The sequence below is a fragment of the Notothenia rossii genome, assembly GCF_949606895.1.
Source record: "Notothenia rossii genome assembly, chromosome: 2".
NCBI lineage: Eukaryota > Metazoa > Chordata > Actinopteri > Perciformes > Nototheniidae > Notothenia > Notothenia rossii.
Genome location: NC_136904.1, coordinates 47,350,620 through 47,364,366, shown reverse-complemented (window position 1 = coordinate 47,364,366; position 13,747 = coordinate 47,350,620). Strand labels below are relative to the sequence as shown.

General features: G+C 38.9%; 1 protein-coding gene across 1 annotated transcript in view; it reads left to right on the top strand.

The window, feature by feature from the left end:
* Positions 1–775: 775 nt before the first annotated feature.
* Positions 776–13,747, top strand: part of LOC307029621 (uncharacterized protein) — a gene marked incomplete at its 3' end in the record, with an annotated part of 31,099 nt that continues 18,127 nt past the window's right edge. The window contains exon 1 of the mRNA XM_079665702.1: positions 776–840. The remainder of the gene's footprint in view (positions 841–13,747) is intronic.

The window sequence follows — 13,747 nt, the reverse complement described above, 5'->3', positions numbered from 1 at the left end:
TAGTATGGTTTTTGAATAAACACATCAGTATTTTAAAAAGTCGATGGGAGACTGATACTATTTGACTTTTTAAAATACTGATGTGTTTATGTTTATGTCCTTTTTTTTTTATTTCATGTCATATCTTAAAGACAGCTTGAACTGGATAAATGGTTAGTCTTCAAACATACCGTACGTTCTGCATGTTAGTATATCTGGCCAATTGGTTTAGACCCTACTGCCCTAGACGCATGCTCTCAATAGGGAAGTCACGCTTTGGGAAGAGGTGTTTCATTTCACAGATCCACCTTGATTCTTGTTGTGCTGGCTGAAGGAAGAGGGACGGGGGAGGAAAATTCAGAGGATGAAGAAGCAGAAAAATAACTTGTTTTGTAAAACGGACAGCACGTCAGTTTCTAGGAAAAGATGACACCGTGTTTATGCCAACAAGTCCTCCAACTAATACGACCAAATAGGTCGATTGTTTTCCTTGTTTTCCGACCCATTAATATGACCCAGAGCAGCGTTTTCAATCAACGGGTGCGTCAGCCTGTATACCTTTACGAGGCGGCGTAATGACGTACAACGTCCTCGACAACTTCTGTTAACAACCATCGTTTTTCAGACACGTACACTCTTCAAAAATCACGGCTGTCTGTCGTAGAACAAAACGTGATCCGTCTCTTAAATTTGTGTCGACCACAGACCTTATTTCAAGCTATTTTCCCAAATCCTATGGAGAAATCTCATTGGTTCTGAGGCGAGGGAACCGGAAGTGGTAAAATGCCAACTCACCGGGGTTTTGGACTCGTTACTGCATCACTGACAACATCCATTTATTTCCCAGACAAGCTAATAAACGTGAGTAGTCAGATATCAAAAATATATTCATTTTGGGATATGTATTATGTTGTTTTATTTTGTCGTCTAGTATAGTGACAAAGATTACTAAGTTTACCTAGGAATAATGATAGCAAAGCTAAATTAGCCAAAAGTAGAATCAGCTAACGTTAACGTGAGCATGGAAGTTATGTGATCCATCGGTTCATGCGGTTGATCCAAATGTTATCACACGTCACATTCTTTATAACTATATTAAATACTATTTATCTATTAAGTGAAGAGTGACCAGGGGTGTAATACTGCCGGAACACCACTCCGGCACCTAAAACGGGGATGGTTGTTAGCATCTGGTGCTAGCTAGCTATGATAACGGATAGGCTAAGAGGCTAATGTACCTAATGTAATGTTTACACAGTTAACTTTAGTCTAAGTTATCTCAGTGGGTCTGAAACAGCTTGGTCACCATATATGGAAATACATATTTCCAAGGCACACTTTTATATTATTGTAATGTTCCACAATAGGAGTCGGAAATTCAAGTTCTTAGGTTCAATAGCTCCTTTGGTAGTATACAAATACAGGTTCATAGGTCACAGGTTACTGCGGTCAAGTGAGCCTACGCTACGTTTCTGTTGGTCAAGTGAGCCGTCCCAAAATTGAAAGTTCGCCCGTATTACGAGTTTTACGGTAAATGTCCTCAGCTAGTCTTTGCTGGTGTGTAGCAACATCCTGTTTTCAGAATAAAACGAGATATTGTAACGATCCCAGAAAATTTCGGAGACAGGGATGTATTCCTCAGTTAGGCGTCTTCCCGTCCTTGTTTATTAAAGAACACACACATCAACAGGGACACATGTGTCTCTCTCTTATGGACGTCCATGAACTAGCAAGCAGCAGACTGCGGTTACATAACTTCCGGTCTTAGACCGGAAGTCACCCTCCAGACTGCAGTCAGGCTGCAATAAATTAAAATAGAGCTGTCAGTATGATCAAATCCTAATTTTGAATCATTAGTTTACATGATCTTTGAAACATTGAGCTAAAAAACAAATATTTCTTCATTCTCAAATTATAAATCAGATTGTCTTGTAATCTAGGAGAAACACTGCTCAAATAGGACATTTTGGATAGCTTTTATTATGAAATTAAACATCAGATTAACATGAAATTTCATGAGTAGCTCACTGAGGTGGTCTACTATCACACTGAATCGAAGAACTTCTGTGGAAGCAAAGATTTGTGGAAATATTGAAATTTGAAATCAGGAGCAACACTGTTCAAATTCCACATTTTACATAGCTTTTATTCTGAAATTCCACATCAGATTGTTATGAAATTTTATGAGCAGCTATCTGAGGTGGTCTACTATCACACTGAATCGAGGAACTTCTGTGGAAGCAAAGATTTTAGGAAATATTGAAATTTGAAATCAGGAGGAACACTGTTCAAATTCCACATTTTACATAGCTTTTATTCTGAAATTCCACATCAGATTGTTATCAAATTTCATGAGCAGCAATCTGAGGTGGTCTACTATCACACTGAATCAAAGAACTTCTGTGGAAGCAAAGATTTGAGGAAATATTGACATTTGAAATCAGGAGCAACACTGTTCAAATTCCACTTTTTGGATTGGTTTTATTCTGAAATTCCACATCAGATTGACATGAAATTTTATGAGCAGCTATCTGAGGTGGTCTACTATCACACCGAATTGAAGAACTTCTGTGAAAGCAAAGATTTTAGGAAATATTGAAATTTGAAATCAGGAGGAACACTGTTCAAATTCCACATTTTACATAGCTTTTATTCTGAAATTCCACATCAGATTGTTATCAAATTTCATGAGCAGCAATCTGAGGTGGTCTAATATCACACTGAATCAAAGAACTTCTGTGGAAGCAAAGATTTGAGGAAATATTGAAATCTGAAATCAGGAGCAACACTGTTCAAATTCCACTTTTTGGATTGGTTTTATTCTGAAATTCCACATCAGATTGACATGAAATTTTATGAGCAGCTATCTGAGGTGGTCTACTATCACACCGAATCGAAGAACTTCTGTGGAAGCAAAGATTTTAGGAAATATTGAAATTTGAAATCAGGAGCAACACTGTTCAAATTCCACATTTTACATAGCTTTTATTCTGAAATTCCACATCAGATTGTTATGAAATTTTATGAGCAGCTATCTGAGGTGGTCTACTATCACACTGAATCGAAGAACTTCTGTGGAAGCAAAGATTTTTAGGAAATATTGCAATTTGAAATCAGGAGCAACACTGTTCAAATTCCACTTTTTGGATTGGTTTTATTCTGAAATTCCACATCAGATTGTTATGACATTTCATGAGTAGCTATCTGAGGTGGTCTACTATCACACTGAATTGAAGAACTTCTGTGGAAGCAAAGATTTTAGGAAATATTGAAATTTGAAATCAGGAGCAACACTGTTCAAATTCCACTTTTTACATAGCTTTTATTCTGAAATTCCACATCAGATTGTTATGAAATTTTATGAGCAGCTATCTGAGGTGGTCTACTATCACACTGAATTGAAGAACTTCTGTGGAAGCAAAGATTTTAGGAAATATTGAAATTTGAAATCAGGAGCAACACTGTTCAAATTCCACTTTTTGGATTGGTTTTATTCTGAAATTCCACATCAGATTGTTATGAAATTTTATGAGCAGCTATCTGAGGTGGTCTACTATCACACTGAATTGAAGAACTTCTGTGGAAGCAAAGATTTTTAGGAAATATTGAAATTTGAAATCAGGAGCAACACTGTTCAAATTCCACATTTTGGATTGGTTTTATTCTGAAATTCCACATCAGATTGTTATGAAATTTTATGAGCAGCTATCTGAGGTGGTCTACTATCACACTGAATTGAAGAACTTCTGTGGAAGCAAAGATTTTTAGGAAATATTGAAATTTGAAATCAGGAGCAACACTGTTCAAATTCCACATTTTGGATTGGTTTTATTCTGAAATTCCACATCAGATTGTTATGAAATTTCATGAGTAGCTATCTGAAGTGGTCTACTATCACACTGAATCGAAGAACTTCTGTGGAAGCAAAGATTTTAGGAAATATTGAAATTTGAAATCAGGAGCAACACTGTTCAAATTCCACATTTTGGATTGGTTTTATTCTGAAATTCCACATCAGATTGTTATGACATTTATAATAATGTAATATATAATAGATAGATAGATAGTCTTTGTTGCTCATCTATTTAATAAGCTATTCTGATATCTTATTTCTTAGGCTGTAAAGGATCTTTTGCATCCCCCAGTCCTCCTTTGAATGTTCTATTTGTAACAGAGCCAGCCACACCTTAGGCCCTTTAAGGCCTAGTTAACACATTTAGTTTTTCATTAATGCTATTTCCAATATTCAACTACAACTTATCAGACTTGCAGTTATGAGACTCCTGCCTCATTGTCATAGTTTGGGGGGATCTTTTTGTGGTTTCCGCTTTCTAATCTGCTTTCAAAACCATCTCATCATAATCATAATGGTCAGTTAGTTAAGGAAGAGGCCTTCAACCCTAGGAACACAGTTCACACAGTTAAACATGGTGGTGGGAGCATCAAGCTATGGGGCTGTTTAGCAGCCTCAGGCACAGGGAGCCTTGTTCGGGTGCAGGGAATCATGAAAAAAGAATATTATGTTGACATTTTGAGGGATAATATGCAGAAATCTGCTCGTAGTCTGTCCTTAGGTTGTCGCTCGGTCTTCCAACAAGACAATGACCCGAAGCATACATCAAAATTGGTCCAACAGTTCCTGAAGGATACCAAAACCAAGGTCCTGGAGTGGCCCGCACAGAGCCCAGACCTCAATCCTATTGAGAATCTTTGGAGGGTGCTGAAAGTGAACGTCCATGCTCGGGAAGAATGCAAAGGAAGAATGGGCCAAAATCCCTCAGGTGACCTGTGCCAACCTAGTGAAGAACTATTTTAAGAGGTTGTTTTCAGTTGTGGCTCAGAAAGGGTACACCATTGACAATTAATGGCCAGGGGGCTAATAATTTTGGATTTCTCATTTCTGCCCTTTTTTTGTTTAAACTGATTGTATCAATAAAGTATTCTAATCAAAAATGTCAAATTATGTCTTTAGAGTCCATTTGTTTTCACATTAACAAATATGTGTTGTTAATGGCCATTTCCATGGAGAAATCAAACGTTTTGTCTAATTTCATAAGGGGGGGCTAATAATTTTGGTCACAACTGTAAATGCATATATCTCTCTCGCTCTCTCGCTCTCTCGCTCTCTCGCTCTCTCTCTCTCTCACACACACACACATATGCGCACGCACGCACGCACACAAACCTGTAAAGCAAAATACCTACTACAGCACTAGTACATTTAAATATAAAAGAGAGGTCAAAAGGTTAGACCAATCGAAGTCAAAGGATCAAAGAGGGTCATCAGTTCAAAGACTCAAAATTGCACTCAACTACAATATTTTTTTCCCTTTGTGCCAAAGTACATATATACAGGTGCATGTAGCTTGCTTTGCTTCTCATTGCTTCAGCAAAAATTAAAAGACTTTTCTGCAAAGGAGGATCTGTCCTACAGTCCTCTGAGGATGAGGAGGACATGTCCAGCTGGAATGACACAGGTATTGAGGAGACAGGTGTTTTCTCCCATTGATCCCCCCCCCGCCTCCCCACACACACACACACACACACACGCACACGCACACACACCTGTATGACCAAGTACACTCTACAGTACTAAAAAAGAGAGGTCGAAGGGTCGAAGTCAAAGCATCAAAGAAGGATCAGTTCAAACAATCAAAGAAGCACTCTATTAAACTCAAATACCGAATTTTGTGTTGGTTTTTACTGCAGTATGTTCATTTAGGTGCTGTTGCTGCCAAACTATAAATGCATAATGCATGAATGCATTTCTGAAAAATGCATTTATGCATAAATTTAGTTTCTGCATTTATGAAATACTGCTGCATGTAGGCTGTTGATGCAAACCTATAAATGCATCTCTCTCTCTCTCTCTCTCTCTCTCTCTCTCTCTCTCTCTCTCACACACACACATGCGCACGCACGCAAACACGCACGCACACACACCTGTAAAGCCAAATACCTACTACAGCACTAGTAAATTTAAAAATACAAGAGAGGTCAAAAGGTTAGACCAATCGAAGTTAAAAGGATCAAAGAAGGATCAGTTCAAACAATCAAAGAAGCACTCTATTAAACTCAAATACCGAATTTTGTGTTGGTTTTTACTGCAGTATGTTCATTTAGGTGCTGTTGCTGCCAACCTATAAATGCATAATGCATGAATGCATTTCTGAAAAATGCATTTATGCATAAATTTAGTTTCTGCATTTACGAAATACTGCTGCATGTAGGCTGTTGATGCAAACCTATAAATGCATCTCTCTCTCTCTCTCTCTCTCTCTCTCTCTCTCTCTCTCTCTCTCTCTCTCTCTCTCACACACACACACATGCGCACGCACGCAAACACGCACGCACACACACCTGTAAAGCCAAATACCTACTACAGCACTAGTAAATTTAAAAATACAAGAGAGGTCAAAAGGTTAGACCAATCGAAGTTAAAAGGATCAAAGAAGGATCAGTTCAAACTATCAAAGAAGCACTCAATTACACTCAAATACCGAATTTCTTTATAACACACACTAAACTAACATGTAAAAAATACTTTTATGTATCAAAACCGAATTAAAATTTATTTTACCATAGCTCCAGCAAGTTATATTTATTTTGATCTTACAATCTCCTTTGTACTCCTTTGGCTTTAAACTTTTTTTTATTGTCCAAGCGTTTGTAGTTGCCGAAGCCTTCAGAGACAATCTAAAAGTCTTTGAACAAGTGGCCTCCAGTAACCCTCTCACACCTCCTACCGTAATTACGCATATCAGCGCAAAGCCCCAACTGTTATAGTAGCTTTCCAAAGTCGTTTCAATTGCGCGAAATGGCCATTTACTATGTGAGTTACGGCGATATCAATATAAAGCTTGAAGTGCGTCGCCGGCTACTCAAATGCACTCATAGAGGTAAAGGGTTAATACCAATGCCTGTCTATTTGCTACGGACTGCTACGGGTTTAATTGCGGATTTGAATTTACAATCGGATTTTTAAAGTGTTTTTCTGGAAGAAGCTGTAGCCTGCATTGCCCGATCTGCGTTGTCTTTCATTTAAAAAAAAACATCACTGCCTTGAAATCTGCTTGTGGACCGGAGTGGACAAGATGTCCAACAACCAACGAGGGTGAGATAACTTTTATTTTAATATTTATAAGCTTTCTGGCCTTAGACGCAATAACAACACATAGGCTACTATCCATGACATAGACTGTACCGTTTTTGTAGACTTTATACGAGTACTTGGACTCAAGACATTTGTTTACTGTAAGAAAAATAAATAAAACGATAAACAAAGGAATATAGTAACGGGACGCCTCCATTTCACTGCGATTTATATATCTGTGACGTGATGGTTTTTTTGTGGTGACCCCCAAGGTGAAGATGGTGGTGATTCCCAAGTTATTGTGCCGCCTGGAACCATTTGTCCAATACATTGGTGACGTGTCTCCGCGTGTCGCGCGTGGGTAGCAGTGAAAACACATTTAAAAAAGGAAACAATAATTGTAATTCTAAGTCCGTTTTTTTTTTTTTATAAATAATTATAGGTTTGATATTTTCTTACACTGCATGAAGACATAATTGAGTTACATCAGACTATAGCCGTGGTTGTCCTCAATGTAGCAACTAGCGCGCTTTGCATTGTGCGTCTTACACAGACGCACCTGCTTTAATAAATTAACAGACGCACCGCTTTTTTTTATTTCATGCTTTTTTTTATTTCATGCATCCCTTTGAGCAAGTTCTCATTTCCCTCATTTCTCCAGAATATTTTCACTATTATTTACTCCCGCAACTCAGCTGGAGAACAATAAATAAAACATCTGCCTCGTATCACTGCACGTCTTTTATGCTTATATCAGAGAAATAGTAATGTGGACGTAGAATGACATCATATCACGTTACGTGAGGTAGGCTATAATGTAATGATTTATGATCTTATTTTTGGGTTTTCATTCTTATTTTTCTGATGTTTGTCAGTGTTGGTGATTATTATTCACGTGTATTTGTTGTCAGACATTCCGCTGCTCGCGTGACGGCAAATGTTTTGTTTTTCTTTTTTTGCGGTCATTTATTGATCTCGTGAGATAGACGGCACTATTTTCCGATTTAAACGTAATATGTGTGTATGTTACTATGGTAACTATGAGATCTGGTCCACTAATATACAATTGTTTGCTCAATGAGCTCCAGTTAAGGGGTAAGTGACTTAGAAATTTAAGGCGATCCTAAAGAAGAACGATAAGAATAAAGTATTGGAAACGCTCGTATCTTGACGCTGATTCTTAGCGAGTTCTTCTTTGAATTCTTCTTAACTCCTTAAGTAGCTACTTAACCGGGAAACCCGGACATTTGCGTTGCCCGAAATATAACATCAAACACAAAGATGCCTTTGTAATATAGCCTATAACCAATACTAGTCGAAATGTAATGCTGTAACTTTTAAACTGAGTATATTATCACAGAGTTCATTTTCACTTTTATCTACATTCATTTTTACACATTTATATTTTCATGTTTACAGTTACGAATGTTTTTTAAGTAACAGCAACCACATTTTTGAGTAATGTAGTTGTACTGATATGTGATGTGTGATGTGTTTCACCACTAGTTGGCAGTAGTGACGTTAAGGCCTAACCAGTTGGAAGTTATGTACTCTACGAAGCAGTCTTGAGTAAACGTGCCGACTGAGCAATACACGGTGTCTGTCTCATCAATACATGGTACCAGGATAAAATATTTCGAACCGACGGTAAAGATGAATTTCATTCGTCAGCCTGAAGAGTTAAAGTTGACCGGTAATGTCAACGAGAACTGGAAGATGTTTAAACAGAGTTTTGAACTTTATATGCTTGCTATCGGTCTTGAAGGGAACGACCAAAGGAAGATAGCATTACTGCTAACAGTGGCAGGGCGCGGTGCGCTGGATGTGTACAACACATTTGTCTTCACAGAAGATGAGAAAGACAAGTTCGACGCAGTTATGGCGAAATTTGAACAGTATTGCACACCGAGAAAGAACGAAACGTACGAAAGGTATGTGTTCAGGAACCGGCTTCAGAAAGAGTCAGAATCTATAGAGCAGTATGTCACAGACCTACGATTGAAAGGTCAGTCATGTAACTTCGGAACACTGTGTGACTCGTTGATAAGGGACCAAATTGTGATAGGAGTCCAAGACAACAAAGTGAAGATGCATTTATTGAAAGAGTCAGACTTGAAGCTTGAAAAGGCAATTCAAATTTGCCAAGCGTTTGAGAGCGCAAAGGCGCAGATAAAGACTTTCAGTAACGTTAACGAAAACGAAACTGTTGAGGTCGACGCAGTGCAACGAACGAAACCGAAGGTAACAACGTACTCAAAGAAAAAAGATGCAAGGCCCAAGCAAGAGAGCGGGAACTGCGAGAGATGTGGAATGAAACATGCGCCGAAACAGTGCCCAGCCTTCGGAAAGGAATGCAGAAAATGTGGCGGGAAGAACCACTTCGCTAAGAGCTGTTTCTCAAAGAAAAGCGTGCAACTCGTGGAAAAGGAGAGTGACAGTGAGGAGGACAACGTGTCGCCGTTCTTCGTGGACGCCATCGAGGGACAGCGGAGTGTTTCAACCGATGAATGGATTGCATGCTTGAACGTGAATGGCACGGACATTTCACTGAAACTGGATACAGGGGCGCAGGTCAACATCCTGCCAATGAAAGACTTTAAGAGACTGCTGAACAAACCAAAAGTAAGAGACAAAAAGATAAACCTGAGAACATATGATGATAAGCCAATACCTACAAAGGGAATGTGCAGAGTTACACTGTCTAGCAAAGGTCAGAAAGTGAATGCATTGTTTGTGCTTGTAGAGGGAAATAGACAAGCAATTTTGGGTTTGAAAACTTGTGACCAGCTAGGTCTGATAAAGAGGGTGCATGTCATAGACACAGATAAAGTGGCAGCACGTGAGAACACAGAGGCTACTACAAGTAGCACAAACAAAAGCACTGACTGGGAGAAAGAATACAAAGAGGTGTTCAAAGGCATAGGTCGCCTACCAGGCAAACATAAAATAAGGCTTAGGGATAATGCAGAGCCAGTCATACATGCAGCAAGAACAGTGCCAGTTGCGCTTAAAAAGAGACTGAAGGAAAAATTAGACTCACTGATAGCAGAAGGAGTCGTCAGAAAAATTGAGGAACCCACTGAATGGGTGAACTCCTTGGTTATCGTAGAGAAACCTAATGGAGATCTGAGATTGTGCATAGATCCTAAAGATCTAAATAAGGCGATCCAGCGAGAGCACTACAGGCTACCGACAAAATCAGACATAACAAGCACAATGAGTGGAGCATGCTATTTTACTAAATTAGATGCTTCATCTGGGTTCTACCAAATAGTGCTTGATGAGGAAAGCTCTAAATTGTGCACATTTAATACACCATTTGGAAGGCATTGCTTCTTAAGATTGCCATTTGGAATTAGCTCCGCCCCTGAAGTTTTTCATAGGACCGTGGAGCAACTGTTTGATGGAATAGAAGGTGTAGGAGTCTTTATTGATGATGTGGTAGTCTGGGGAAAAACAAAGGATGAGCATGATGAAAGACTGCGCAGGGTTCTCACTCAGGCGCAAAGATCAGGTCTGAAACTAAATAAAAGTAAGTGCCAATTTGGGGTGCAAGAGATTACTTACCTGGGCGAGAAGTTGTATGTGGCTGGAGTCCAACCAGATCCAGAAAAGGTTAGGGCTGTAGCAGAACTGCCAGTACCGCAGGACAAAAATGACTTGCAGAGAGCCTTAGGGCTAGTTAACTACCTAGGGAAATTTATCCCAAATTTATCAGAAAACACCAGAGCTCTTAGAAGCTTGTTGGAGACTACCACAATGTGGCAGTGGATGGCAGAACATGCTAAAGAATGGGAGTGGTTGAAAACCAGTTTAATACAGGAGCCAGTTTTAAAGTTCTATGATCAGGACAAGCCTCTAAAGGTGTCCACTGACGCATCCAAAGCCGGCCTAGGAGCTGTGCTGCTTCAGAAGCATGAGACAGAATGGTATCCAATCGCGTATGCATCAAGCACTATGACAAGTGCAGAAAGAAATTACGCACAGATTGAGAAGGAGACACTAGGGGCAGTGTTTGGCTGTGAAAAGTTTCATCAATATGTGTATGGGCGATCAGTAATATTAGAAACCGATCACAAGCCACTGATAGCTATCTCACAGAAACCACTGTGTGATGCACCTCCGCGCATCCAGCGCCTAATGCTAAGACTCCAGAAGTTTGACTTGACGTTTGAGTTTATGCCTGGCAAGCACCTAGTGGTAGCCGATGCACTGAGTAGGGCTAGCTTACGCCACACCAAAAGCACGACAGAAGAGGTTGTGCAGATCCATGTAGACTCTATTAGACTACAAATGCCAGTGTCAGATGCAAAATGGGCAGAGATAGTGAAAGAAACACAGAAGGATGACAAGCTCAAGAGAGTAATGGAACAGATACATCTACCTGGTCAGGTGAAGCTTGATAAGCCATATCAACACTTTAAGGGGGAACTGTCAGTGTTAGATGGAGTTCTGTTAAAGGGCACAAAAATAGTCATACCTACCTCCATGAGATCAGACATGGTGAAATTAGTGCATGAAGGTCATTTAGGTATTGAGAAGTGCAAAAGACGTGCACGAGATGTGTTATATTGGCCGTGCATGCACAAGGACATTGAGGCTTATGTGCAGCGCTGTGTGACCTGCCAGCGTCACAGATACCAACAGCCAAAGGAGCCTATGAGGCCACACGAAAAGCCTCAAGAACCATGGAGAAAAGTTGGAATGGATCTATTTCAGCTAAAAGGCAAGGACTACCTGGTAGTCATGGACTATCATTCAAACTACCCTGAATTCGCAGGGTTAAGTGACACAACAGCAGAAAGGGTTGTCGCACATACAAAAGCCATGTTTGCACGCCATGGAATTCCAACGACTGTTATTAGCGATAATGGACCGCAATTCACAAGCCAATGCTTTAAAGACTTTGCAGACACATATAGATTCAAACATACAACCTCAAGCCCTCTGTACCCACAGTCAAATGGGTTGGCCGAGAAAGGAGTGCAAATTGTGAAGCGAATCTTGAAAAAGGCTGCAGACAATGCAGAAGACCCTTATCTGGCTATTCTGAACTACCGAGCATCACCACTGGAGAATCATTAATACTTCTTATCAAACTTAAAAGTCAACTGGAGATGAAACATGATCCATATCATTTATAATCTGTTAATGCATGAAGTATTAATATTTTTATAATTTGCATATAATTTATAATCTGTTAAGGCATGAACTAATAATATTTTTATAATTTGCGACAGTAAAGAATTTTGAATAGTGACAGTTACATTGATTTAGACTGTCAGGCTTTCAATACGCCTGAGTGGATGATTATCAATCATCTTGTTGACAAGCTAAATGTGTTTTGATTGCAAGTCTGTTGTAACTGAACTGTGTTATGTGTACATAAGTAAATAATAACATAAATGTATTTCATCTCAGTGTTTGATATGGACAATGACTGTGCGATGTGCGCTGCCCCAAAGCCCCCTGGATCTGGACCTCCGAATACCCTTTGGGTGAGTTTTCCTTTTAAATCAATGACTGCAGGATTTTTCGTTGTTGTTGTTCTTCAATTCTAATATAGACTGGTATAAACTAAATTAAAATATATTGAAGGTGTTAAAACCTAATTGAACCACGATCTTCATCTCCCCCCCACCCCACGCTCTTTATTTCAATCAAATTACGGTACTTTTATGTAATCATATATGTTCAAGACACATCCAAGAAGCAATGTATGACTGATAAATCATTGACTTTGCTTATTTTATTTTACAGATACAGTGTGATACATGTGAGCGATGGTATCATGAAGAATGTCTGGCGACCGACGAAGACACACTTAAAAAAGCAAGGGCAGGCCATTGGGAATGTGTCCTTTGCATTTAAATTGAAAAACAGCTGCAAACAACACTTGACTCTCACTTTCACCGACACACTGAAGCTCACTTACTGTATGTGTACACAAAATATGGAATTTGAACAGTGTTCCTCCTGATTGGAAATTGTAATTTTTCCTAAAATGTCTGCTTCAACAGTACTTCTGCTATTCTGTGTGATAGTAGACCACCTCAGATAGCTGCTCATAAAATGTCATAACAATCTGATGTGGAATTTCAGAATAAAACCAATCCAAAATGTGGAATTTGAACAGTGTTGCTCCTGATTTCAAATTTCAATATTTCCTAAAATCTTTGCTTCCACAGAAGTTCTTCGATTCAGTGTGATAGTAGACCACTTCAGATAGCTACTCATGAAATTTCATAACAATCTGATGTGGAATTTCAGAATAAAACCAATCCAAAATGTGGAATTTGAACAGTGTTGCTCCTGATTTCAAATTTCAATATTTCCTAAAAATCTTTGCTTCCACAGAAGTTCTTCAATTCAGTGTGATATTAGACCACCTCAGATAGCTGCTCATAGAATTTCATAACAATCTGATGTGGAATTTCAGAATAAAACCAATCCAAAAAGTGGAATTTGAACAGTGTTCCTCCTGATTTCAAATTGCAATATTTCCTAAAATCTTTGCTTCCACAGAAGTTCTTTGATTCAGTGTGATAGTAGACCACCTCAGATAGCTGCTCATAAAATTTCATAACAATCTGATGTGGAATTTCAGAATAAAACCAATCCAAAAAGTGGAATTTGAACAGTGTTCCTCCTGATTTCAAATTGCAATATTTCCAC